Source organism: Lissotriton vulgaris, unplaced genomic scaffold, assembly GCF_964263255.1.
Source record: "Lissotriton vulgaris unplaced genomic scaffold, aLisVul1.2 SCAFFOLD_1267, whole genome shotgun sequence".
Lineage (NCBI taxonomy): Eukaryota > Metazoa > Chordata > Amphibia > Caudata > Salamandridae > Lissotriton > Lissotriton vulgaris.
The window spans coordinates 149,793-169,166 of NW_028252208.1; the positions used below are offsets into that span (position 1 = coordinate 149,793).

Here is a 19,374-nt window from a genome sequence, read left to right on the forward strand (position 1 = left end):
AGAGCACATAACATTTATTTAGTGATTTTTCGTTTTTTTCGACTTTTAGGAGAACAGGAATATAGAAGATAAGGTAGGGTTCTTGGAATTATGATTCTAAGCATCCTTTCTTCTTTTTTTAAGCGGTATGAGTAGAGTTCTTTGACGAGGTTTTTGACAGGTTTTGTTTATTGTTTCAGGCAACACAAAGAACATAAATCAGGTATGTTTACTTAAGCAGGATAGGCACACAGCCAGATACCAAGGTTTTGTATATAAGACGTGACTGGTTTTTGTTTACTTTTTTTGTAATTCATGCAGTGCATTTTGACAGAGGCAAGAACACAGGTATATCTACAGTGGTAGATTACAGGTACGACATTGATTTAATTTAGTTCACACCCCCATGTAACACCTAAGAAGAGACGTTTACAGAATGTATATTTCTTTTATTTTCAGAGTTGCCCCTGATGAAGGCACCACAGAGGTGCCGAAATGCATTGGGCTTTTTGTGAACATTTGTATGGATATATACATGTTACAAGTGAAAATGTAATAATGTTACTTTATGTATAATTGAGAAAGTGAACAATGTGTTGATATTATAAACAAAGAAAAAAAGATAAAACAAAGATGCAATAACGGAAACTAAAATAAAAATAAGGTTGACAAACAAGAAAGAGGTTGTTAAGAGTATATCAAATAATTAAGGTGCGGAGCACCAGGTGAACAGTGCACGATTAGGTGGGTTAAATACCCAGCATAACCAGATTACAGATTCCAGGAGTGACTATCCTGATTAATCGTGGCACCATTTCCAAAATCAGGCAAAATTTGAAAATCACGGAGTGCTCCTCGCTAACCCTATTTACTCGGTAACATTAAATGTGTACATGGGGATATCAGACCCTACCCAATTGCCGACATTATCATAGAGTCAACGGCAGGAACCACACAAGCGGTAAGGGTGGAGGTGATGGACAATTTACCGGAAGATCTGATCATTGGAACAGATAACCCTAGCTTCTTGAATATGTTTAAAGACAAGCTGGCAATTCAGGGACACACCGATAATAAGCATACTGAACTAAAGGAACGTCCACAGGTGAATAGCCTTAGTTTTGTAAAATTGACTAAAAATGCAATGTCTCCCACGAAGGGCTCGTCAAAAGCAGCAGGTTACGATTTATACAGCGCATATGACTATGTAATACCATGTAGAGAGAAAGCACTGATCAAAACGGACTTACAAATAGCAGTCCCCACAGGGTGCTATGGCAGGATCGCTCCTCGTTCAGGCTTAGCCGCTAAATATTTTATTGACGTTGGGGCCGGGTGTTGTGGATGAAGACTACAGGGGTAATGTTGTGAAACTCCTGTTTAACTTTGGGCCTGAGACATTTCGGGTCAATAAAGGAGATCGAGTGGCACAACTCATTTGTGAAAGTATAGCCTCTACTATATTGGAAGAAGTAGACCATTTGGAGGACACAGACCGGGGGTCTAGAGGTTTTGGGTCCACGGACACGCGGAATGAACCAGTACATACGGTTCTTTCTCAAGACCCGTGGGTTTCGGATAAAAGTTTTAAATTTGCACAAATTAGTGACCCAACCCTGTTCAATGCGTGGGACCAGGCCCACCAAAGAGCTGTAGATTCTAAAGATTTTCCCGGGTTCATCATACAGGATGAGCTATTGTATAGAATTGGAAAGGAGGGGGGTTCTGCTCAACTTCTAGTACCTGTATCTTATAGAGAGCAAGTCTTTTTTTTGCACACAGCCACATTGTTGCCGGCCACACCGGCGCTGAAAAAACAACTCAGAATATTCTCAGGCAATTTTTTTGGCCTGGGATTTATAAGGATACTGAGTCTTATTGTAGAAAGTGTGAAATATGCCAGAAGATGAATATGGTCAGACCACCAGCTGTGCCCTTGCAGCCATTGCCAGTCATTGGGAAGCCTTTCGAAAGGGTTGGCATGGATCTGATAGGTCCGTTGACCAAGACAAAAAAAGGGTTCCAACACATCCTGGTCGTGGTCGACTATGCTACGAGGTTTCCGGAGGCATTTCCTTTATCTGCAGCCAAATCGAAACAGGTGGGAAATAAAATGATTGAGTTATTTAGCAGGGTTGGTTTCCCAAAAGAGATTTTGACGGACCAGGGTACTCCGTTCATTTCCAAGTTGATGAGGGAAATTTGTAATAAGTTGGACATCCACCAGATCCGTACCTCTGTTTACCATCCTCAGACGGACGGACTGGTGGAACGTTACAACCGTACCCTGAAAGCAACCCTCCGTAAGATGATGGAAGTCAGCGGGAGTGATTGGGATACAATGTTACCCCTAGCATTATACGCCATCAGGGCGCAGAAACAGAGCAGTATGGGGATCTCGGCTTTTGAACTGCTGTACGGCCGTCAACCCCGCTCCCTGTTAGAAATGACCAGGGGTTAACGAAAATGCAGAGGAAATAACTACAACCCTTGATTACGCCAATGCCCGAAAAGCTAAACTGGGGAAATTAAGGGATTTGGCGATGGATCATCTTATGGCAAGCCAACATAGCCAAAAGTCTGCTTATGACAAGGGTAAAAAGGGGAGACAGCTCAATGTAGATGACTGGGCCTTAGTTCTACTGCCTTCCTTCTCACATAAATTTAAGGCCGAATGGATGGGCCCCTATAAAGTAGTCGCAGTAATTGGCCGCACTAGCTATAAACTGCAGATCGGTCTCAATAAACAACAGTCATAGAGATTCAAGGACTGTATGTTGGCAATTGGAGACTGGATGTCCTCCAATTGCTTAAAGCTCAATTCGGACAAAACCAAGGTGGTTATCTTCGGACAACTCAATCCAAGCTGGTCACCCGATTGGTGGCCTGCATCATTTGGAACTGTGCCCAAGCCAACGCCCAAAGTAAGAAACCTGGGAGTAATCTTTGACGACCAACTCAACTATGTTGCTCACGCTAACCAGGTAGCCTCCTCTGCGTTTCATAAATTACGTCTAATTAGGAAAATAACCCCTTTCCTACCTGAAACTGCCGTAAAAACTCTGGTAAGTTCCCTAGTGCTGTCCACTCTGGATTATTGTAACGGCCTCTTTGTAAACTCCCAGATTAGGGTACTCGATAAAATGCAAACAATACAGAACGCGGCTGCAAGACTGATTGCCAGAATTCCTAAACACATGTCAGCTACAGATACCATCAGGAAACTACACTGGCTTCCTATCAGAACCAGGGTCAAGTTCAAAGCGCTTTGTATTGTGTACAAAGCTCTCCATGGACAAGGATCTCAGTTCCTTAAAGACCAATTAACCCCCTACTGTCCTTCGAGGATTCTGCGATCCTCCGCTCTGAATGACTTAGTGGTGCCTCGCACTAAAACGGTCTCCTGGGGAGACCGTCGATTCCTGGTTTCTGCCCCAAAACTATGGAATACTCTCCATCAGTCAATTCGAACCTGCCCCACTCTCTGGTCCTTCCGTAAACTTTTAAAAACCTGGCTTTTTAACAATTAATCCGTCCCCTCTGCTTTACACACTCAGTGGAGATCCTGTTGCAATGCTATAGCGCCGAGACGCCTCCGGGCATTTGTTCGCGCTTTACCAAATTTCATAAATAATAATAATAATATCATATTAACCTTTTGAAAAAGTGGTTGGGCCCGCCCCCCGCCGACATTCACTTGACAGACGGATCATGATCAGATAGCTCGACCATTGACCTGCTGGTACACAATGAGGAATTACAGACCCAGCAACAGTTGGAACTGAGAAATACGCTGGTGAATTATGGGGACGTTTTTTCAAGCCGCCCAGGGAGAACGTCTCTTGCTGAACATTGTATTGATACCCCACCTGACAAGAAAGTTAGGATTAAACCTTACAGAGTCCCCGAAGCCAGGAGAGCAGCTATTAAATCTGAAGTGGAGGAAATGCTTCGGTTGGGAGTGATTCGTCCCTCCAAAAGTGATTGATCCAGTCCCATTGTTATGGTCCCTAAACCTGACGGCAGTCGGAGGTTTTGTATGGACTTTCGTGCTTTGAATGACATCTCGCTCTTCGATGAATATCCCATTCCCAGAGTGGTGAATTAATAGAAAAACTGGGCAACGCTAAATACATATCTACCCTCGATTTAACTAAGGGGTATTGGCAAGTTCCCCTACGGCAGGAAGACATCAAAAAGACTGCCTTCTCGACGGATGAGGGTCATTTTGAATTTACTGTACTACCGTTTGGCCTCCATGGGGCGCCGGCTACATTTCAACGTTTGATGAACACTGTTCTGGCTGGGTTATTTGATTTCACATCTGCTTATCTGGACGACATTGTCATCTACAGTCCAGATTGGCAGACCCATCTCAGGCACCTATCCACGGTATTGCGGACTCTACGGTACGCAGGTCTTACTGTGAACGCTAAGAAATGCAAATTGGCGTTTCAAAAGGTCAAATACCTTGGTTATGTTTTGGGACATGGACTGATTGAGCCGCAAATTGAAAAGGTGAGGGCAATTGCCGACACTCCTTTTCCATCGACTAGGAGGGAGCTGAGGTCTTTTTTAGGTCTTGTTGGTTACTACCGACGGTTTATTCCACAGTTTGCGGATATAGCTGCACCCCTTACCGATGCCTTAAAAGAAAAAGGGAAGGCGTCTACTCCAGTTCGTCCTACGGAACAAATGCAAGAGGCTTTTCGCATAATTGAAGTCCGTCATTACCTCAACTCCAGTGTTGTCCTCCCCAGATTTCTCTCGCCCTTTTTCGTTGCACACGGATGCATCGGATTACGGCTTTGGGGCAGTGCTTTCCCAAGTAGGGTGTGATGGGCATGACCACCCGATCCTGTATGTTAGCAGGAAACTCTTTCCCCGGGAATTGAAATATGCCACTATAGAGAAGGAATGCCTCGCGATCAAGTGGGCCATTGAGAAATTGGCGTACTACCTCGAAGGACGGCATTTTGACCTCTTCACAGATCATGCACCACTACTGTGGATAGCCCGCAATAAAGCTAAAAACGCTAGAGTCCTACGATGGTTCTTATCGCTACAACCGTACACTTTTTCCATTCATCACCGGAAAGGCATTGAGAATGTGGGGGCAGACTTTCTATCCCGTCACCCACTCACCGATCGTGAGTGTCCGGAGGGGGAGGTATGTAACAACCTGGGGTCGTCACAAGCACAGGAATATAGACAAAATGCAAATGATCAATTGGCCACCACTACCTCTCACTCATTGTACTCTCTACAGAACGTCGACACAAAGGTAGACAATCAATCGGAACACTGGCCCTTTAATGCTGACTGGGAATACGAGTGGGAGGAGTCACAACAGGCCACGGAGACGTCTTATTCCAGGGACAACGAATCAGGTGGGTGTTTATTCACCCGGAGGGAGCAGACGGAGGAGCGGAGCGGAGACGGAGCGAGAGACGGAGCAGAGCGGAGTTTGGCAGCATATGAAGAGAGAAGACAAAGAGTCGTTGAAGAGGACGCGGAGGACGAGAAGCCAGGAAGCCACTGACCCCACGAGCCGCCCAGCCATACACCCGCGGGAGGTGTATGGCTCAACCAGGTACGGGATAAACTCAGGGGCTGGGTCAAACGTAAAGCAGTTGGTACCGATTAAACCTGGGATATCCCCCGTTTTCCTGGTACCCCCTTCCCTGAGCACTAAACCCCTCACGCCGGCAATAGCTTACTTGTGTGTCACCGGTAGTTTGGTCCTCACTCCCTTACCCTTGCAGCAATTAGACAGAGCAAACAGACCACTTATACCCGTTATCTTTTTCCCTGTTTTCCAACGAGCGGCAAGACGGAAACCGAAGATCCTATTCCGCGGAGAAGACTCGACAGGGAGCATAGAGCATCGTCGGCGGAATCTGGGATTAGGAAGACCGCGAGAAGTCGTTCCCCGAGAGGAAAGATAACAACTAAGAAGAAAAGCTCAGACTCGTTGTATATCAAAATAAAACCCACTAAGACTAAGATCAGCGTGTTGCCTATTCCTGCCGCACCCGTAACACCATGCAAGCAACTCATTGGCTTTATCACCGACATCATAGAGACAATTCTGGGTAGCCAGCGCATGAGTGCCCGCTATTTTCCATTAGTGCTCTTAATGTGTGCTGCTTCAGTTGATGGTGTAATGGGAGAGAAACTGATTCCCCACCTGCCGAGTGTGCCTCCAGGAAAGCACATTCCTTGTCCTCAGCCTCGTACTTCAATTTACGTTCCTTCGGCATTCCCCCAATCAAGGCTTGTGTCTGGCCTCGAATCACTGTCTTAAATTCACCCTGTAGCATGCAAGCTGATTCAACAGGCCGCCCGTTTTCCTTAAAATAGAGGTCTGCTCCATCTCTCATATGAGCTTTGAACTTCTTGTCTTATAAATATCCCAGATCAACCCTTGGGGGTAGGATGAAGTCCACAACCGGACCATCGAGTTGCACCTCCACCAGCGAATGGTCTGAGATTCCCCCTGCTATGTGTGTAGCGGCACTAAAATCAACTTTATGGACAGTCTGGGTGAAAAGATAGTGCAGGCATGCCAGACTACCATGTGCTGCAGACAGGTGCGTCCGGTTCTGATACCCCCTTACCCTCTAAGAGCATTTAGGAGTATCATGAATATAGTATAGGTGCAGTTCTGTCACTCCAGTCACCCCAATGCGTGTTGTGTTCTGTTGTAAGCGTTTTACCCTTTCACAGGATGAGTCAGTCTTGTCTGGGTCTCTTTCCTGTTTCCCGGCATTTGAATGGCACGCCCAAACACTTGAGAGAGCAGTGACCCACCAGCAGGCTTTTGTGGAGTGCTTTTGTCCTGGAGGTAGGACTGCATTCAGTAGGGCACCCACTCTGTCTTTTCTTTGCAGTTGCCTGAAGATCAGCAGTCCCAAGGTAGCAGTCACAGCTGGCCTGTCGGTAAGTGCAGCTCCCTGGAGGTCCGGCCGTCAGCAATTGAGCCCACACTGTGGCCGGCTGGACCACAGGCGTAAGCTCAGATAGGGTGTTCGACACTTGAGTAAGTGTAGTCCCTCATGGACCTCAGACACAGAGTAGTCAGGAATTCAGCCACTAAAAACCGAACTCAGGCTTTCCAGGAAGCCAGTAGATTCAGACCCTGTTGTGTTAGGAGTTTGGCAAATGCAGCCTTGAACGGCTCGGTTGGCAGCACACAATCATCCAACTGGGCCTCAACAATCACGTTGTCGTAGAGTATTATTTTCTGCCTTGAACTATTGGGAGAGTCTTGAGGTTGGTGGTGGGGGGTGTCCCTTAGACTAGCGGTTTACTCTGTCGCACTCTCACATTGCATTACATAGCGCCTTGAGACCCTACGTGTAGGTAGTGCGCTCTATAAATGTCTTTGATTGATTGATTGATTGCATTTAACCTACGCACACCAACACCCTAAACACGCACTTGATGTTAGCGCAAAGTTTGGGCACATGTATAGAAATGTAGAATTACATGTGTGTGTCAGTAGGATGCCACTCCACTGACCATGATGCAAAGATCACATTAGGCTATGGATCCTTACAACAGGGTGCATTGCCACCACCGCTCTAGCTGTTAAACCCATGACAGTCCTCTGCCTTAAATAAGGGAACACTTGGTGTGACCCTCCAGGTCACAGGACCGGTCCAAGACCTCTCATAGTCCCTTGTTAGAAGTTGCACAGTACTGGAGTGGCAGCAAAATCTCATGTAATTGTTGTTTTTTTACTTTGTGGTGGATTTACCCCAGTAACGTCCATTTACAAGTTTGATGCCACGGACTGGGCAGTTGCCACCAGGAACAGATTCTTCTGCCTGTCAAACCACATGCCATTCACTATTTCATAGTGTTTTTCTGCTTTTATTTACCACTTGTTTTAAGCAGGTGGTAGATATATGCATGTGGTTGGTTGGGGGAGATAGGTGAAGCAGGGGATTGAAAGGGAAAGCATTTTCTAACAGAGGGAGTAAGGTAAATTTTAATTGCATGATTAACAAAAATCGTACAATTACTGCATTCTTAAAGGAAACACACCAATTTAAATACAGACCAACGATTTTAAAATTTCAAAAAATCCAAATTAGTTTTCTTAAATAACATAAACACAATTTATAGACATTACATCAGATCGTCATCTTTCCAGGACTTGATATAAATTGTGACAATTAACATTTCTGTAATTGATGTGTGATATAAAAATATTACTAAATGTTGTCCTTAATTATCTTAGACTTCTAGATTTCCTGTGGGCAACTCTCAAGTATCCAACTTCTTTTTAACAAGTATTAAAAATTTAGTAAAATTGGCGTTCATTTTAATATTCGATGGTCTAAAAAAAACTATCATGGCATGTCTGCAGATACGAACACCTCTGCCAGTGAAGCAGTTTTTCAAATATCGTTTTCTTTCCGCCATCATTAGAACACATACACAAACAAAATGCAAAATACTTTCGTCCTATAGGTGGCATAGTCGGCTTAGATGTTCTCAACCAGGGCACTAATGCCCAGATGCATCAACCTTTTTAGGAAGTGCAAACGGTGCGATTCGCATAAATCGGCCTTTTGCACTTCCTAAATTGGTTACTGGGATGCATCAAGCATTTTTTGGAAATCGCTTTTTTTGCGAGTTCCAAAAAATGCGATTGCTGTTAAGAAATCGCACATTTGCGATTCCTTAACAGCAATGCATCATCCCCAAAACATTTGCGATTTCCAAAATTGCAAATGCAAATTACCACGAAGTTGAACTTCGTGGTAATTTGCAAAAATGTTTAAAAACGCATGAAAATGCATTTTTTAAACGTGTACGTTACAGGCACACATGTCCTTAGGACATGTGTGTATGTAACTCACATGTAAAAGTGCATTTCATGAGTGCAGGGGGGGGTCCTTTGGACCCCCCTCTCCACCCTTGAAAGGCTTTGATGCATTCCGAATTGAAATTGCGAATTCGCAATTCCCATTCATTCCTATGGGCATTTCAGCACATAGGAATGAATGGGAATATCGGATTCGCTATTTGGAACTCGCAATTTTATTGGAATTCGGTAAAAATTGCGATTTTTACCGAATTCCAATAAAATTGCGAATTTAATGATGCATTGCCATTTGCGAATCCTTAATTGCGATTCCTTATTTTTCGCAATTAAGGAATCGCAAATGACAACGTTGATGCATCTAGGGGTACATGTTTTAAGCCAGGTAAGTTGCCGGATCGTGCTTTCATAAAGGTGTTTTTGGTTTGTAGAGACCATGGTATTTCTAAATATGGCTGGACCTTAAGACTTGTATATTCCTGGACCAACATCCATGCGTGGGATCTCTTAATAAACACTTCTTTGTCTTTTAAAAGTGACATTTTTTTATTTTCAAAAACCTTTATTAAGGAATATCAACATGGCAGACACAATACACCGTGCAGAACCGCCGCACGCGGTAGCAAGATAAATTACAATACAGACATTGAGTTGCAATTGGGTTACGTTTATAGCAATTCAGTAAAACCAGGAATGTTAAAGTCACAGAACCACAGTCCAGGGCTACAGCCTCCCAAAGGGAAGCACGCATAGAAGCACAATAACATATGAAAGTCTAAAGCAGCAGATGCGCTGATGGGAAATAGGGGAGGTGGGAGCATTCACTAACCAACCCTGTCGGCCGCTGTTGACCCAGGCCCGGCGGGGAGCGCGCAAGAGGTAGCGGAGAGGAGCGGGAAAAGGAGATAGGCGACCAGTGGGGCCCAAATGTCGACAGGGCGGGACCTGGCAGAATTAAATCCCAAAACTCAGAGAGGAGTCTGGCATCGATAGGCATCCTCCAACCTACTCTAGATCCTAGGAGCAGGCCGCCGACCCCAACACATGGCCACCCTACGTCTGGCGAGGACCAAAAGCATCGAAATCAGGCGGCGGGAAGCATCAGGGCAAAACTTAACAAAGCCAAGAATGCACAGGGGAGGGTCTGGGCGCACTGCAGTACCGGTGATGTCAGAGACGGTGGAGCACACCGCCTGCCAGAACTCAGAGACCTTGGGGCAGAGCCAAGCTAATGGGCAAAGTCTGCAGCGGGAGCAGCGCAACACATACAAGTATCTCCGGGGGTGAGCCCGAACCGGTGGAGCCTCACTGGGGTGCGGTACAGTCTGTGCAAGTACTTGAAGTGGATCAGGCGGAGCCGGTAATTCGGGGACAACTTTTTGGTTTGATTACAACCAGTCGGCCTCCAAAATGTCAATTCCATGGGGTGGGTTGAGTCCAGGCGTAGATCCGAAAGTCAGGCGCACCCATCCCACTAGCAGACATAGGGAGGGTGAGGATATTGTAGGCCACCCTGGGTTGTTCACCTGCCCAAATACGCAAAATGACTAGAGAGCGAAGTTTGCGAAAGAAATGAGAGGTGAGGGGGATAGGTATGTTCAAGAAGAGATAGAGAAATTTAGGCAGGACCACCATTTTTGCTATGGCGATACGGCCAGCCAAGGATAGCGGCAGTCGGCTCCACGAAGAGATTCTCGATTCAAGCCAATCAACAGCCCACCTTAAGTTCTACCTCCACAATTCATCCAAATCCCTACTTAACCAGATGCCCAACTAGCACGTGGGGCTGGATGCCCACACAAATGGAAAGTCCGGTGTGAAGGGAACAGTAGCATCAGTCAGGGGAAATCGGACCGACTTACTCCAGTTCATCTGGATGCCCGAAAGCCCGCCAAAATTTATGATTTCCCGAACCAGGGGGCTAAGATTTTCCTTGGGGTGGCGGACATATAGGGTGACATCATTCGCATACATTGAGACCAGGAGAGAGCGGGAAGGGAAACCAATGCCCCTGTGTGTATGGTGTTGCCGTAGCCTGGCAGCCAGGGACTCCATGGCGATGGCAAAACATGGGCGATAACCTCCCCAAAGCTGCACGCTCGACCCTCTCTACCAAGGAAGGACAGTTTACAGCCGGCTTCATCCGAGAATTCGGTATGCTTTTGGCAAAGCAGCGCCAGCGTCTCAGGGCTGGAGCACGCCGCCTGGGCGGCATCAAGCCACGAGTATTTCACTTCCATATAAGGCTCGGGAGCAATTTCGCTTTTATTACTTTTATTAATGGGGTAAAAGTTGGGCCTCCCAAGAAGCTATAAAGTAGGCGAAAAGCCCCTTGTAGACTTTTGGCTCTTTTCTTCATCTCCATTTTATGATATGAAAAAGATCCTTTCATGTCAAACAGTATCCCAAGAAATTTATAACATTGAACTTTTTCTAGCTCTCGCTTTTGGTGGTACCATTTGTATTGACTGCCCTTCCGATTCTTGGTACTGACTTCCATTAATTTTGTTTTTGTTTTCGTTTATTGTCATTTTGTTCTCAATTGAATACATTGATGTTTTGTTTATTTATCGCTGCCGTACTATCCTTGTTTGGCTTAGCAGGACGACGTCATCAGCGTATAATAAGTTTGATATTTGTTTCTCAGCCAGCTTTGGTGAGTCTGCTAACTCATTGTTCATTGCAAGGGTAAAGTCTGATAAAAATAGATTAAATAAATATGGAGCTAAAACACACCCTTGCTTTAGGCCTTGAGTTTTTAAAATTTTCCTCTAAAGCTTTGAGCCATTCCCTAGCCGGACTCTTGTCCAGGTATCAGTATCTAACAATTGTATTGCATTTAAAAGGCTGGAGCTAATGCCATAACGATCCAGTTTCCTCCATAAAATCTGCCTATTTATGCAGTCAAAGCAGCTTTAAAATCAACGAAACATAAATATAATGGCTGTTTTTTTGTTTTATATTTTTCCTTTAAAATTCCCAGTGTTAACACATTTGTTGTTGTACCTTGACCGTGTACAAAACCTGATTGGTTCGGTGGAATTAAATGGTTTTCATTAGCCCAATCAATTAACTCCTTAAGTAGAACCGATGCAACTAATTTAGCTTCAATATCTTGGAGCGTAATTAATCTGTAATTGGATGGGAGGGACCAGTCCCAACTTTTATATATAGGAGAAATGATAGATCCCTTCCATACCTCGGGGACGGTTCTTGATTGGAGAGCATGATTAAATACTGGTGTTCGATAGCTCGACCAAGATGATGCTTTCTCCTTATACAACACAGCGGGAATTCCATGTGGGCCTTGGGCACCATTGGATCTCTGATTCTGCATTAATTTACATACTTGGTTTTCTGTTATCGCTACTGAGTTATTATTCTTTTCTCCTCCTATTCCATTTATAGCCCAATCAGTAGAATTCACAGCCATGTTAGGAGTAGGATTCAAATGCATATCTATGAACGATACCCATTCAGATTCAGTTACTGTTGATGAAGTAGATTTCCTACTAGATCTACTCAGTTTGTTTAATACAATCCAGAAGCCTCTTGACTTACTCCTTTTGCAAGCATATAGAGCTTTTGCCCACAACTATTGCTTTTCTTGCATTTTGTCTTTCCAGACCATTTTCTTTACTCCTCTATTTATCTTTTTAGGTTTTACTCTGTAAATTAAATTAACTTCGAACTTTTTTTTACCAATCTCAGGATTCTGTTACGTCCTTTTTTTAATTGATGGCTTTCAAACGAAATTTTCACCAATGAACATGCTGTGTTTTTTCCTCCACTGACCTTTATTAGCATATTATTGAGATTGACTGGTAATTAATTGCTTTGTGAAGAGAGACCATTTTTCGACAGCATTCGAATATTATCCTTCGAAGTGAAAATCAACAATTGCCTGCCCAGTGTTTGTAATAGAATCTTTGGTGTTATCTGACCAATATAGTTTCTTATAATTTACTTTCATTATTTCTCCCAGAAGTGTTGTATATTTTTTAAATCTTAGGCCATTTAGGTTTAACTCCATTATTTGTTGATCGTGGTCGCTTATATATATTCCCTCTATTTGATAAGACAAAATGCTATGAAATAGATTCAACAATGCTATGGTATAATCTATTCTAGACCTATGATACCCTGCTTGAAAAGTCCATGCTGATGGCGAATCTTGGGGAAATTGCTCATTTAGCACCCTTAGACCTATGGTTTCTAATTCTTTTACAAGAGTCTTGCCGATTTTTTCATTCTTTTGTTCCCTCATACCCATTGTTGATGAAAAACTTGGAATTGACCCTAAGTAGTTTTGCCATTGTATTTCAACATCTCTATCGTAAGAACATAGCATATTCATGTTATAATCCCCGGTAATAATAATCTCAGTTTGGGTGTCATTGTCCAGTTGCTGCAATATCATAATTATCAAATTGGTCGCAATTGTTCTTCGTAATTATATACGTTGATTACTACAAGAGATTTAATTATATTTTGTTCCTTGTATCGTATTTTGGCAATTAGATCATCCTTTTGACTTGGGACGTCCATTTCACTTTCCATTTTTAGCTCAGTTGATATAGAAATAGCCAAACCCCCACAAGGTCTGCCATAGTTACTTGTTCTCTTAGCTAATGAGTAATAACCATATAAAAATCCAAAGAAAAAAGTTCCACAGCGGATCTGACAACCAGCACCGCTCGCTCGAATCCGTCATGGGGACATTACAGTAACAGGACGCGTGGAGTATTTGTGGTAGCAGCTTATTAAGGTCTGCGCACGTGCCTGTCTTTGGACGCCAGAAAATCTTACATTATTTTTTGGAATATTACCTTCTTGGATAATCGTGCCTTTTACTTATAAGCCCTTGACGTGTTTATAATATTATCCGGATATCAGAACTTTGATATCGGCTTCTGTACTGTTTCGGTCAAACATATTTATTGAGGTCATTCCATTGCCTCAAGATCTAATAACATCCTTGCCCTGACGAAGCTCCCATGGTTGGGGAGTGAAACGCGTTGGCTGTCTTATAAATGAAAAAATAAAAAGAAAATATATTTTTGATACTACGTGGTCCTGGTCTACTCCATATTTGGTGCTGCCTCCATTTTGTTTCTAAAGTAATAACCATATACCCTTTCAATCTAAAAGGAACTAAAGCCCAAGTGTCTTGTAAACAAATTATTTGAAAACAGCACAAAGTAGCTAATTGGTTATTCTGAATCTTTGCTTAAACGCCATTTATATTCCACAAACATAATCTGACCCTTTCATTCATAATTCTTGGCCCCCTTAAAGGAACTTCAGATTGTAGATGTCATTCCTGCCAGACATTATGGAGGGCTGCTGTTAGCCAACCTAATTTGACAGTGTCAAATAATAATTCTCCTATTTTTTTCCTCTCATTATTTTAAAAGATGCCCGTTAGTCATACCTATGTTTGTTTTAAATATTGAGAATTTCTTATTATTCTCGGTTCTCATTTGGTTATGATTTTGTAATTTTGTTGAAACAAAAGGGCTGGGATAGAAAGGTTTCAGGAGAGTTATTTTTTTCCCCAGTCCTGAAAGAGAATATGTTCTTGCATAATAAGGCTGGCGGCAGTAGAAGATGTCCAAATTACTAATGTTGATTCTCGATTATTATTCTTGATTATGAGGAATTGAATTGATTCTATGTCGGTACATTTAATTTTCTTTAATGAGGGTACTGCATTACACAATTTTAATATTTTCCCAAGAGTCACGATATCATTATTACCCCTAGATTTATACTCCGGCGTAAGAATTACCTGCACCACTCCTTCTTTTTGATCTGGGTTCTTTAATTTAATTTGTTGCAGGCTATTTTCACCTTGAGCATGTTCAATTAACCTTCCATTATGAATTCTAACAGTTTGAGACTATGATTGTCGATGTTTATGTAACTGCTTCATTTCGGTTCCCAGATCTTGTGGTAATTTAATATCCTTCCAGGTTTTTAACAAATCTCTATTCGTTTCATCCTCTCTTATACTCTCACTCTTTGCTCTATTTGTTTCCAATTGTGATGGCTTATTTTCCACCTGTTTATTACTTTCCTCCACTTGCAGCATTTCTAAGGACTGAATTTTCCCATTCTCTATCATTTCCATACTATCAGCTTGCTTGTTTAAGCATTTACTTTTTCATAACTGCTTGTACCTCCGATGGATCCTTATTAAATAGAGGGTAAAAGGGTTTTGTTGGTAACATTTGTTTACCCTCACCTTCACTATATGATATTTGGTCATGGTTGTTTCCAGTGTTCAATCTCACTATATCTGATGCATTTGTATTTTTTATACTTTTAGAAGTTTTATTTCTTGATTTCTGTTGTTTTTTCCTCTGTCTTTTTGATAGATGAACTTCTGGAGCTGCGTCTGTCAATGTTGATTGTGTCGAGCATAGGTTTATCACTTCTTGATCTTTTGTTTTATCATCTATTTTTTCTTTAACAACAACAGTATTGTCTTTACACTTTATTGTATCTTTGGAGGGGCAGTCGGTCTTGATGGGTTGAATTCCCACATTAGGAAAATTCCCTTTTACATTGTCAATTATCATTTTTAAAATATCCGGAATTGTAGCAAATTTGTTAATTAGTGGGGCACAACTACACTCTGCATACGTAGATATTGACTGAGATTGTGCCCTTACTATTAGATTATTTTTCGTTGTTATCTTCTGCTCAATTCCAGTTACAGAGGATGCTATAGCGCTCAAGAGATCTATTTGGACCTCGATTTTGTTGGACTGATATGTTAAAGCTTCCAGAGTTAATTGCGAGGTTTTGAAGAATAAATCCCAAATTGCTCCAGCGTTCCCACTTCCAGGTACCTGAGTACCTGGGCTATGTTGTTGCCCATTTATGAATGATAGGTCCTTATACTCCTCTTTTTGTGGTCCTTCAAAATCATGTCCCTCGTTCCAAGAATTAATGAATTGTGGACTACTATTCAAAACGTCTTTTTGATATGGAGTACTCCAACGAGGCAGAGTTTCTGGATTGCTGTGTATTCGTCCTTATTAATTTGAGATCCGTTATTTTGATTACATTTCGGCTGGTCCAGTTTTTTGAACGGAATTAATTTTAGACAGAGTAAGATCCGATATCAGTGGGGTATTGGCTTCCCATATGATTTTCACCCCACCATTTAGTTCATTTGGAGCTTCGTGCTCTGGTTGATTTCTTTGGCCCAAATTAGACGGTTCCCCTATACCGTTAGCTCTTCTATTGGCGTTGGCTGCTTAGTTGGTAGTAATTGTTGAGTATCTCACATTGTTAGATTTGTGCATTTTGCGTCCTCTTGTTGTGAACGACCAGTAAGTGGAATAGTTAACATCTTTAGGTCCATTATTTGGCCCTAGTGGTTGACTTGGTCCTTAGTTGAATTTGACATTCATTTGACTTCAGATTCAGACTCAGGGTGGCCTGGTACACTTACTCCTTGCTTAGGGGATATAATATTTGTTCTACTCAGTGGTTTAATTGGAGTTTGAAGATCACATGGGTCAGTTAGCAATGTTAGCATAGCACCAGTTGGATCTTCCATAAAATCAAACTTTGACGGCGACTTTCCTAGTTTCCCAAATGTATGGACCTTAGATGATTTAAAGGACTGTATGTCACCTGCCTGTTTCATTTTAAACGTATCTAATATTAGTGTTTGTTGTATTTTTCTTTTCCTTTTGATAGGAGGGAAAGGTGGCCGCTCCTTTCTTGACCTCATAATACACCCTCTAAGGCGAAGAAGCCTTGCTTCTTTCAGAGAATCAAACGGGCCAGTGACAAGACCAAAGGGTGCTTTGGTAGGACAAAAACACCTCCAAGGGAAAACACCCCCAAGGCACACCTCAGTACAGAATCCGCCGGTGCTGCTGGTTACTTAATTAATTAATTAATTAATCGATTGATTAATATCCGGCCTCCTGGTAGGAGTGTAGTGTAGCATGCAGAGTAATTCAGGGGTTGAGGGGTGCTTCAACAGGGTCAAAGTCTATTGTCACTTTCCCCGTTGAATAATTTCTCGGATTTTGTATTAGAGACTTATTACAGACTCCAATGGCTCAGCGACTTACGGACTGATCAACTTTAACTATTTGCCATACGCCACACACCTCTTGCCACTTGTCACTCACCACTCACTGTTCATTGCTTGTTCGTTGCTATTCATCGCTGTCAAGAGTACAAGGGATAATGTTGGCAATCATTGAGGAGCAAGTGCGGGATCCAGAGCCAGTCCCACTACAGACAGCAGATGTAGGCACTTCACTCCACTCCTCGGCTCAGTTCTGCTCTGCTCAATGCTTAGTAAATACGTAAAATCAGGCGGCAGGCCAAGGCTCCTCTGGGCCCTCTGTGCTCCTCTGTGCCCTGCAGCAGCCGCCGCACCAGCAGCACCGCAGGCCAAGGCTAATTTGACCCCTGCAGTGGCTGCCGCACCTGCCGGCCCTGCAGTGCCTTAGCACTGCAGGGCCGGCAGCGGCCGTTCCTGCCCCCAAAGCAGATCCGTCGAACTTAAAGCACCCGTATAATAGGACACGGGAGAAGCGGGAGAAACCTTCGGGAGCGGGAACCGGTCACAAAACAAACCCGGGCAGTCGTCCCAGGCTCCGCTTCTCTTGCTCGTTAACTCCTCCGCGGCTCGGCCTCTCAGCTCTAATCAGTACGCTCTGCACTCAATGCCGAATCACAGGCCGACAACGACTGTGAACACCAACAGAGGGAAGAATTGTGTTTTTCCCCCAGTTAGTAAAGAAAACAGCATAAGTCTTGGCTCCTTCTGCTGCACCCAGAGTCTTATACGTCTTTTCAGTTTAATTTTTATGACTGGAAAAAAATTGCGTCCTGATTTTCTGCACCTAGTAAATACAGGTGCAGAAAAACCTAACAACTGATAATCAGGTGGAATAAAATGAACACATGAAAGTACGCCATAATTTCATTGCCCTTAAGTTCATACTCGGGCCATAGTAGAGGGATAGGTCTGGCATAGTCCTCGCAGCACACAATAGATTTGCGTGCGGCAGAGGCCAGAGCTCAAAAGTCAGGATAGCAGATACAAGTAGGTGGTAACTCAGGGCAGGGGAGAATGCCTGTTGTCCATGGCGGAGTCCTTAGCGTCCCAGAAATCTGCATTACAAATTAATTAATAGTGTATATTTTTTAACATCAGTTTGGTGCCAGTCCATATGACTTTAATATCTGCCTTTGGGATTCTATGTTACAACTCCATAGGGTACATGTATCCTTTGTGAGCTTAATAAAATGCTGAAAATTCTACAAATCCTCACTCCTACATCCAAGTACTCTCAAGCTACCATTCTACACTCTGCATTGTCTGAAAAACAGCTCAACATTTTCGAAATTGTGCCTTGATTTGGCTTGTAAATTATATTTTTGGAAATGTACATGTATTAACTATTTAATTTTAATACTATAGGTGATTGAAATTACGGACGAAGAACGCAAGATTTAGCACTAAGCAACTGAATGTCAGTGCCATAAGAAGGATTATTTTGAAAAATTGAAGGACATCAAGCATTCTACGTTTAAACAATTTCCAAAAATCTAAGTGTGGCGAGGAAAGTACTATACCTGTAAGCGAAGTCTCTAATTTTGCATTTCATTAACCCAGAGCAAACCCATATCTATGCACACAATATCAGAAATATGTAGAAACACCACTTCAGCATCCTCATCTGAAATATTATCAGAAAGACAAATTGCCTCAGCTTGACAGAATAACGTTCATCTAAAGCATCATGTAATTCTAGAGAGGAAGCACACACTGCATAAAAGAAAGTTACAATAAAAGGATTCTTCTGGATACCATCAAAGAAAAGACACTGAAAGAAGACTCCGAAGCTGACACGTTAACAGGCAAAAGATTGGAAAATCACCTTTGTTCAACAACCGTTTTTAAACAGTTACGCAAGTTTGAGACTATCTGCCTCGGGATATATCACCTCGACCCTTGCAAAAACCTTAAAAATTCACCACTTTTTTGTGTTCATGACCATCTCAGATTGTTTCCTTTTTATTGTGTACTGTTCTGTAATTCTATGTAAATCGCCTCAACATTATCTATTGTGCAGGAGTGATATGTAATATTGTTAAATATAAAAATGCATTAAAGGAGCACCGTTGCGCTATAGCTAATGTAAATAAATCCTCGTCTTTAGAACTACAAACTTTAACCTTACACCAAACATAGACAGGGGAAAAGGAACTGATGTTCTGCGACTAATGATCCACAATAGTACTGTGCCGTTCTAACGCCCTCAGTTACTGCCATTACGTCAGTGCAAAAAGGTACTTATCAGTTTAATCATTAAATATCAGACTAACACCTTATTTCTGCCTTGCTAAGAACCTATACAAATAGATTTGAGAAAAACTTCAGTCACAAAATAAGTTGCTGCCGGAGAGGCTATTACCTAAACACTATCATCTGCTAGAAAAATTTCAACAGGTGTTACAGGGCTGCTTCCAGACATATTCTGCTCAATTCAAGTGTTGAGAAAACTACACACAAT

General features: G+C 42.7%; 1 long non-coding RNA gene across 1 annotated transcript in view; it reads left to right on the forward strand.

Moving 5' to 3' along the window:
• LOC147662636 (uncharacterized) overlaps nucleotides 1–18,994 on the forward strand; it is a 63,822-nt gene extending 44,828 nt beyond the window's left edge. The window contains exon 4 of the long non-coding RNA XR_015305516.1: nucleotides 18,279–18,994. This is a non-coding gene — a long non-coding RNA (uncharacterized LOC147662636). The remainder of the gene's footprint in view (nucleotides 1–18,278) is intronic.
• Nucleotides 18,995–19,374: the final 380 nt, after the last annotated feature.